Consider the following 8,124-nt stretch of genomic DNA (forward strand, 5'->3'; position numbering starts at 1 on the left):
TTCTTTTTGCTCATATTTTGTTCAGGATTTTTGCATGTATGTTCATCAGTGATATTGGACTGTAACTTTTTTTTTGCGGTATCTTTGTCTGGTTTTGGTGTCAGGGTGATGGTAGCCTTGTAGAATGAGTTTGGGAGTGTTCCTCTGTCTACTATATTTTGGAAGAGTTTGAGAAGGATAGGTGTTAGCTCTTCTCTAAATGTTTGACAGAATTCACCTGTGAAGCCATCTGGTCCTGGGCTTTTGTTTGTTGGAAGATTTTTTTTTTTTTCGTTATGCGGGCCTCTCACTGTTGTGGCCTCTCCCGTTGCCGAGCACAGGCTCCGGACGCGCAGGCTCAGCAGCCATGGCTCATGGGCCCAGCCACTCCACAGCATGTGGGATCCTCCCGGACCGGGGCATGAATCCGTGTCCCCTGCATCGGCAGGCGGACTCTCCACCACTGCACCACCAGGAAAGCCCCGTTGAAAGATTTTTAATCACAGTTTCATTTTCAGTGATTGGTCTGTTAATATTTTCTATTTCTTCCTGGTTCAGTTTCAGAAGGTTGTGCTTTTCTACGAATTTGTCCATTTCTTCCAGGTTGTCCATTTTATTGGCATATAATTGCTTGTAGTAGTCTCTCATGATCCTTTGTGTTTCTGCAGTGTCAGTTGTTACTTCTCCTTTTTCATTTCTAATTCTGTTGATTTGAGTCTTCTCCCTTTTTTTCTTGATGAGTCTGGCTAATGGTTTATCAAGTTTGTTTATCTTCTTAAAGAACCAGCTTGTAGTTTTATTGATCTTTGTTTTTGTTTCCTTCATTTGTTTTTCATTTATTTCTGATCTGATTTTTATGATTTCTTTCCTTCTGCTAACTTTGGGATTTTTTTGTTCTTCTTTCTCTAATTGCTTAAGATGTAAGGTTAGGTTGTTTATTTGAGATTTGCTTGTTTTTTGAGGTAGGATTGTATTGCTATAAACTTCCCTCTTAGAACTGCCTTTGCTGCATCCCATAGGTTTTGGGTCATTGTGTTTTCATTCTCATTTGTTTCTAGGTATTTTTTGATTTCCTCTTTGATTTCTTCAGTGATCTCTTAGTTATTTAGTAGTGTATTGTTTAGTCCCCATATGTTTGTATTTTTTACAGTTGTTTTCCTGTATTTGATATCTCGTCTCATATTGTTGTGGTCAGAAAAAATACTTGATACAATTTCAATTTTCTTAAATTTACCAAGGTTTGATTTGTGACCCAGGATATGATCTATCCTGGAGAATATTCCATGAGCACTTGAGAAGAATGTGTATTCTGTTGTTTTTAGATGGAATGTCCTATAAATATCAATTAAGTCCATCTTGTTTAATGTGTCATTTAAATCTTATTATAATTTTATTAAAATAATAAAATTATTTTAATTTTGGATGATCTGTCCATTAGTGAAAATGGGGTGTTAAAATCCCCTACTATTATTGTGTTACTGTCGATTTCCCCTTTCATGGCTGTTAGCATTTGCCTTATGTATTGAGGTGCTCCTATGTTGGGTGCAAAAATATTTATAATTGTTATATCTTCTTCTTGGATTGATCAGTTGATCATTATGTAGTGTCCTCTTTGTCTCTTGTAATAGTCTTTATTTTGAAATTTATCTTGTCTGATATGAGAATTGCTACTCCAGCTTTCTTTTAATTTCCATTTACATGGAATATCTTTTTCCATCCCCTCACTTTCAGTCTGTATGTGTCCCTAGGTCTGAATTGGGTCTCCTGTAGACAGCATATGTACAGGTCTTTTTTTGGTAACCATTTGGCCAGTCTATGTCTTTTGGTTGGAGCGTTTAATGCATTTACATTTAAGGTAGCTATCTATATGTATTTTCCTATTACCATTTCTTAATTGTTTTGGGTTTGTTATTGTAGGTCTTTTCCTTCTCTTGTGTTTCCTGCCTAGAGAAATTTCTTTAGCATTTATTGTAAAGCTGGTTTGGTGGTGCTTAATTCTCTTAAGTTTTGCTTGTCTGTAAAGGTTTTAGTTTCTCTGCCAAATCTGAATGAGATCCTTGGTGGGTAGAGTAATCTTGGTGGTAGGTTTTTCCCTTTTATCACTTTAAATATGTCCTGCCGCTCCTTTCTGGCTTGCAGAGTTTCTGCTGAAAGATTAGCTGTTAACCTTATGCTGATTCCATTGTATGTTATTTGTTGCTTTTCGCTTGCTGCTTTTAATATTTATTCTTTGTATTCAGTTTTTGAAAGTTTGATTAATATATATTTTGGCATGTTTCTCCTTGGATTTATCCTTTATGGGACTCTCTGCACTTCCTGGACTTGATTGACTGTTTCCTTTCCCATGTTAGGGAAGCTTTTGACTATAACCTCTTCAAATATTTTCTCAGACCCTTTCTTTTTCTCTTCCTCTTCTGGGACCCTTATAATTTGAATGTTGGTGTGTTTAATGTTGTCCCAGAGGTCTCTGAGACTGTCCTCAATTCTTTTCATTCTTTTTTCTTTATTCTGCTCTGTGGTAGTTATTTCCACTATTTTATCTTCCAGGTCACTTATCCATTCTGCTACCTCAGATATTCTACTGTTGAGTCCTTCTAGAGAATTTTTAGTTTCATTTACTGTGTTCTTCATCATTGTTTGTTTGCTCTTTAGTTCTTCTAGGTCCTTGTTAAGCGTTTCTTTATTTTCTTCAATGTGTTTCTGAGATTTTGGATCATCTTTACTATCATTACTCTGAATTCTTTTTCAGGTAGACTGCCTATTTCCTCTTCGTTTGTTTGATGTGGTAGGTTTTTACCTTGTTCCTTCATCTGCTACATATTTCTCTGTCTTCTCATTTTGTTGAACTTATTGTGTTTGGGGTCTCCTTTTTCCAGGCTGCACATTCGTAGTTCCCATTTTTTTTTTTTGTCTGCCCCTTGTGGGTGAAGTTGATTCGCTGGCTTGTGTAGCCTTCCTGGTGGAGAGGACTGGTGCCTGTGTTCTGGTGGTTGGGGCCTGGATCTTGTCTTACTGGTGGGCAGGGCCATGTCCAGTGGTGTGTTTTGGGGGTGTCTTTGAACTCAGTATGATTTTAGGCAGTCTCTCTGCTAATGGGTGGGATTGTGTTCCTGTCTTGCTAGTTGTTTGGCATGGGGCGTCCAGCACTGGAGCTTCTTGTTGGTTGGGTGGATCTGGGTCTTACCATTGAGATGAAGATCTCTGGCAGAGCTCTTGCTGATTGATATTACTTGGGGCCCAGAGGTCTCTGCTGGTACAAAGTCTGGAACTTGGCTCTCCCACCTCAGAGGCTCAGGCCTGATACCAGGCCAGAGCACCAAGACCTTGTCAGCCACACAGCTCTTATGCTGTAACCTCAGAGCCAGAACAGTACCCAGCACATAGAAGACAGTTAATGAACATTTGTTCAATGAATAAGTGAACTGTCTTGGTAAATATCTGCAGTGACCTGAACTTGAAGGCCTGACTGTTGCCTTTCTCTGGATGAGAAGTTTAGATTTATTCTCTTGGGCACAAAACAGTTGAACCTAAAATGGTCTGATGAAAACATGTTTCTACTCAACCAAGAAATGCCTTTAAAAGGAGCAGCACAGAGATGTCTCAGGAGGAAAGTAGTCTCGCAGTCAGGTCACTCCCAGGCCCTGCCTGGTGTCCAACTCACCCCCAGGGTCATAACTTAAGGGCCTATAATTTTTCTTCTTATCCATTCTTGGTGCTTTATCTCTCTCTCTCTCTCTCTCTCTTTTTGTGAGGTGCTGCCTTTTACACTGTCCTGGACCTTTCCACTGTTTCGTGTCCTGGCAGCTTGGGTCTGTGGATTAGTGGTATGTTTTACAGCTTCATAGTTATGTCACATTCATGGATGTCTTACATACGTTCTAGGCAATCTTGAAAACACAGATTATCTATGTTTATAAACTGTGTGGAAATAAATCCCACTGATGCTGAGTGCCCGATTTCTAGCCCTTTCTAACATGATAGACAGAGGCATAATCATGATACCTCGTTAAGTCAGTAAATTGAGAGGAATTTGCCCAATACCATGAAATAAGGTGTTTCTGAAATGTGTGTGTTCATATGTGTGTGTGTAGTAAAGAGTTTGGTTTTGCCCAAAGCATGGATTGGCCTTTGCCCTTAGCTTCTGGGAGAAAAAAATCTATTACAACCTGATGAATGTCCTTGTTTAGGGTGAGTGCCAGTCACATTAGGAAGACCAATCATGTGACTGAGTGAGGGACTCTGGGTCACACGGTGTCACTTGACCTGGGGATTGAGACATCCACATGGGCAATCAATCAGTCATGCCAATGTAACAAAGTCCCTATAAAAACTGGACACCGAAGCTCAGGTGACCTTCTCTGGTTGGCGATACTCTGTGTGTGTTGTCACATGTCAACACCAGGAGGACAACTTGTCCTGACTCCTAGGGAAAAAGACAATGTAAACTTTATGTTTGAAGATATCAATTTCTGACCTATGTGTCTTTTCCTTTGGCTTATATTATTATGTATCCTTTGCTGTAATACACCATAACTGTGACTATAAGAGGTTTCTGTGAGTTCTGAGAGTTCTTCTAGCAAATTATTGAAACTGAGCATGGTTTTGGGAACCCCTTGAACTTGAAGTTGGTGTCAGCAGTGAGAACAGTCTGGTGAAGGACTGTTTCCTCAACCTTTTCAGTTTGGCCAACACAGGGCAGTAAGTGTATGTGTACATGCATAAGTATGTGTGTGTGTATAGTACAACACTGGCATAGATTTCTTATAATGAGAACAGCTGAAGGCTATAATATATCAACAAATCTTAGATATTTTTCTCCTTGCATCTTTAAATTCAACCTGCTGACTGTGAGATCTTTCCTACTGGCCTTTTATTCCAAAACCAAACTCTGACCCCGGTATGGGTATCGTATTCATCCCCGTGTACTTTGTACCCATCTGCAGTTCCTGTCAGTCTGGGTTTACTTTGCCTGCAACTCTGCTTAAAGAAAGAGAGTGAATTCACAGAAATGTTTTTTCCCTACTAAGATTTGGGACCCCATAAATCATGGTGACAAGAAATATGATGATGGTCTCTTTCTGTTCTTGAGGAGGTAGGAACAGGAGAAGCATGCAGGTTCCGATACGGTTTTGTAATTTTTACCAGTGGTAGCACCATCAGAAGGATTCCAGCAGGCTAGCTCTTCAGCCCTAACCAGGTAATTCTCTACTTGAGTGTTCCTGCAATGAAAATGCAGAGACATCCACCAGTGTCACTCAGGCCGTTTAGTACCTGCTGCGGAACTCCTGGCAGTTAACAGTGAAATTGTCAGGATTTCCTTTTTGCTCCCTTCCAAGCAGGCAGGGCATTGTTTTTATCTCCTGGTTTAGCACATGAATCAATCTTTTTGTACATGATTGGTGGCACTGTGCATATTTTCAGAAACTGTCTGGCTTTATACCTGGCAGACTGCCTTGTTGAGAAGTAGTTCTGCAAATGAGAAAGAAGATATGCAGATTTTCACATGTCCCCACATTGAATTATAAGGCAGTCAAAAAAGATTGCCATTTTATGGCCTGGTATTTGGTTTTAGTCATTTTCATTCTTAGATATATTCCTTCCAGAAATTAAATTTAAAAAGATTATTTAAAAATATTTGTATTTTGCAGATTGTGGTTGACAAGAGAGGGGAGGAGACATGTGACAAGGTGGTCAAGTGGGAGGAGAAGGCATACCTAGTAAGTGGTTTAACTCTTGTAAAGCTTGATGTGCTTGAATGGTATATATTTCATTTTCCAATAATACTTTATTTAGAAAGAGTCAATCCAGTTTGGTTTAATTCCTGCCTTGAGGCCATTCACAGGGCATTCTCTAAGTAAAGCACTTTGTATGCCTCCATGCACAAAGGTAGAGGGGTTATGCATCAATTAACCTGTCAGAAAACCTTTGTCAATGGACTATCCATAGTAAAAAATAATAATAATAATTCCATTTTTCTATAGAATATCCACACTAATAAAAAACATTCCATTTGTCTACAGAATATCCATAGTAAAAAAAAACTTCCATTTGTCTATGGACTATCCATAGTTAAAAAAAATTCTAAGATTTGGCAATCAACACATGTGTAATAGTATATGGGTATAGTAATTTTGAGAGACCTGAAAAATACAGATTTATAACAGAAAAAATTAAAAAGTGGATCTTGGTTTGCTGAAGCTAGAAGAGTCATTTACGTTGAAAGAAAGCCCCAGTAAAATTAAAATTTGATTTATTATACAAATGTTCATTTTCACCTAACTTATTTAGGATTATGTCTACCTTATAAAGAAAACTTGCCTTTGAATTTAATTTCTGCACCATGAAACAGATTTAAGTACATCCCATAGATAAGGTTTACTTGCTATGGTTTTAAAAAAAGAAAATGCTCAATGCAAAGATTCACACAACCTAAAGGTTTTGCCAAACTTAAAATGCTAATTAAAAAATGAGCTCAATTCCCTGACTAAAAGAAAGAAATCAGTGTAAAACTACTTAAAGAATTCTCCACACTTTGGCGTCTTAATATGGAGTCCACGGATGGTGTCTGGGGCATCCACAGATGAAATTATATAGAATATTGTGTTTGTGCATATGTGCATTTGGAGGGGAGGTGGTCTAGTGCTTTGTCTCTTAGGGCTTAAGCACTACTCTGAGTTTAGATGTGGGGCAGAGAAGATGCTGTGGCATTTCTGTGCCTACTCAGTCTAGGATAAAGGCACAGCCAGAACCCTGTGCTGCTCCTTTTCATTTTGGAGATTCTATTTCCAGAATTATAAGATATACCTCAGTTTGGTCACAAGGTAAGTACTGGGTCTTCCTCAGCTGTGCTGCTATCACTTTTTTCTAATTTACCAATGTGCTTTCTAGATTATCTTGAAGTTGTATTTAGAATCTGGGTAGTATTTTTACTGAATACATTTCTAAGGTATTAGGGAGAAACCCTGTGTGTGTGTGTTTCTTCGTGTCTGAAGAATAGTAGGTGTTGAAAAGATGTGTACTGAGTAAAAGACAATGAATAAAATGAATGTCAAAATGAATGAATAACCAAATATTTAGAATTATGTAATTTAACTTCTTTTTTTAGTGTCATAATTTATTTATTCATTTATTTACAATTTTAATAAAAATTAATTGGGACCTATTATATTCTTGGACCTTGGATGAAATTCAGAGATTAAAGAGCTCCTCAATCTAAAGAAGGGGGGGGGGACAACAAATAAAAAGGCATGTAAATTAACTTCTTGAATGAAGCCCTTGCTTGGTTAAAACAGGAAATTTAAAAAGGGGATTGAGGGGCTTCCCTGGTGGCACAGTGGTTGAGAGTTCGCCTGCCGATGCAGGCGACACAGGTTCATGCCTCGGTCCAGGAAGATCCCACATGCCATGGAGCGGCTAGGCCAGTGAGCCATGGCCGCTGAGCCTGCACGTCCGGAGCCTGTGCTCCGCAACGGGAGAGGCCACAACAGTGAGAGGCCCGCATACCGCAAAATAAAATAAAATAAAATAAATAAAAAGGGGATTGAGACAAGGCTTTTTCTGTTCCCACTGTGATCCTCTGCAGGAGAAAGACACCCATCCACACTGGTCATCAATGATTTTGTGTTCTCATAAAACCTTTGGGGAAATGGTAATTTTTTGTTTTTGTAATTTTAGCTATCCAACTTGATAAAGTCAGTCTTCAAATATATTGTGCTTGGTCTTTTCTGGATAACTTGAGTGGACGCATGGGTGCAGCAGCCGGTTTGGTCTCTTCCACGTTGATTTTGAAGATCCAGCAAGACCCCGAGTGCCTCACATGTCAGCCAAGGAGTATGCTAAGATTATCTGAAACAATGGCCTGGAGGGACCTCTGTAGGAAGGGTGGCTGGGCAATTTCACCTGGAGAAGGGGCCTCTGCTCTCGGAAAGGAAATCTGCTTTGCTAGATCCTTCAGACATCCTCAAGTTGCCTTTGTAATAAATAGATCCTACCAGCTGATCCGTGATCATGAAGTCTGAATATATAATGTCTGGGGATGTATTTAATGATGACTTTTACTCTATTTGTATTTGATCAATGAAGCTTTTTAAAAAAATAGAATAGAAAACCACTGCAATTGATTTTTATATTAAGAAATCAGATGGA

The 8,124-nt window shown here is 38.8% G+C and overlaps 1 pseudogene; it reads left to right on the forward strand.

Moving 5' to 3' along the window:
• The window catches only part of LOC115839930 (cytosolic beta-glucosidase-like), a 150,486-nt pseudogene extending 142,631 nt beyond the window's left edge, over nucleotides 1-7,855 (forward strand).
• Nucleotides 7,856-8,124: the final 269 nt, after the last annotated feature.

The sequence above is a fragment of the Globicephala melas genome, chromosome 5 (genome assembly GCF_963455315.2).
Source record: "Globicephala melas chromosome 5, mGloMel1.2, whole genome shotgun sequence".
Classification (NCBI taxonomy): Eukaryota; Metazoa; Chordata; class Mammalia; order Artiodactyla; family Delphinidae; genus Globicephala; species Globicephala melas.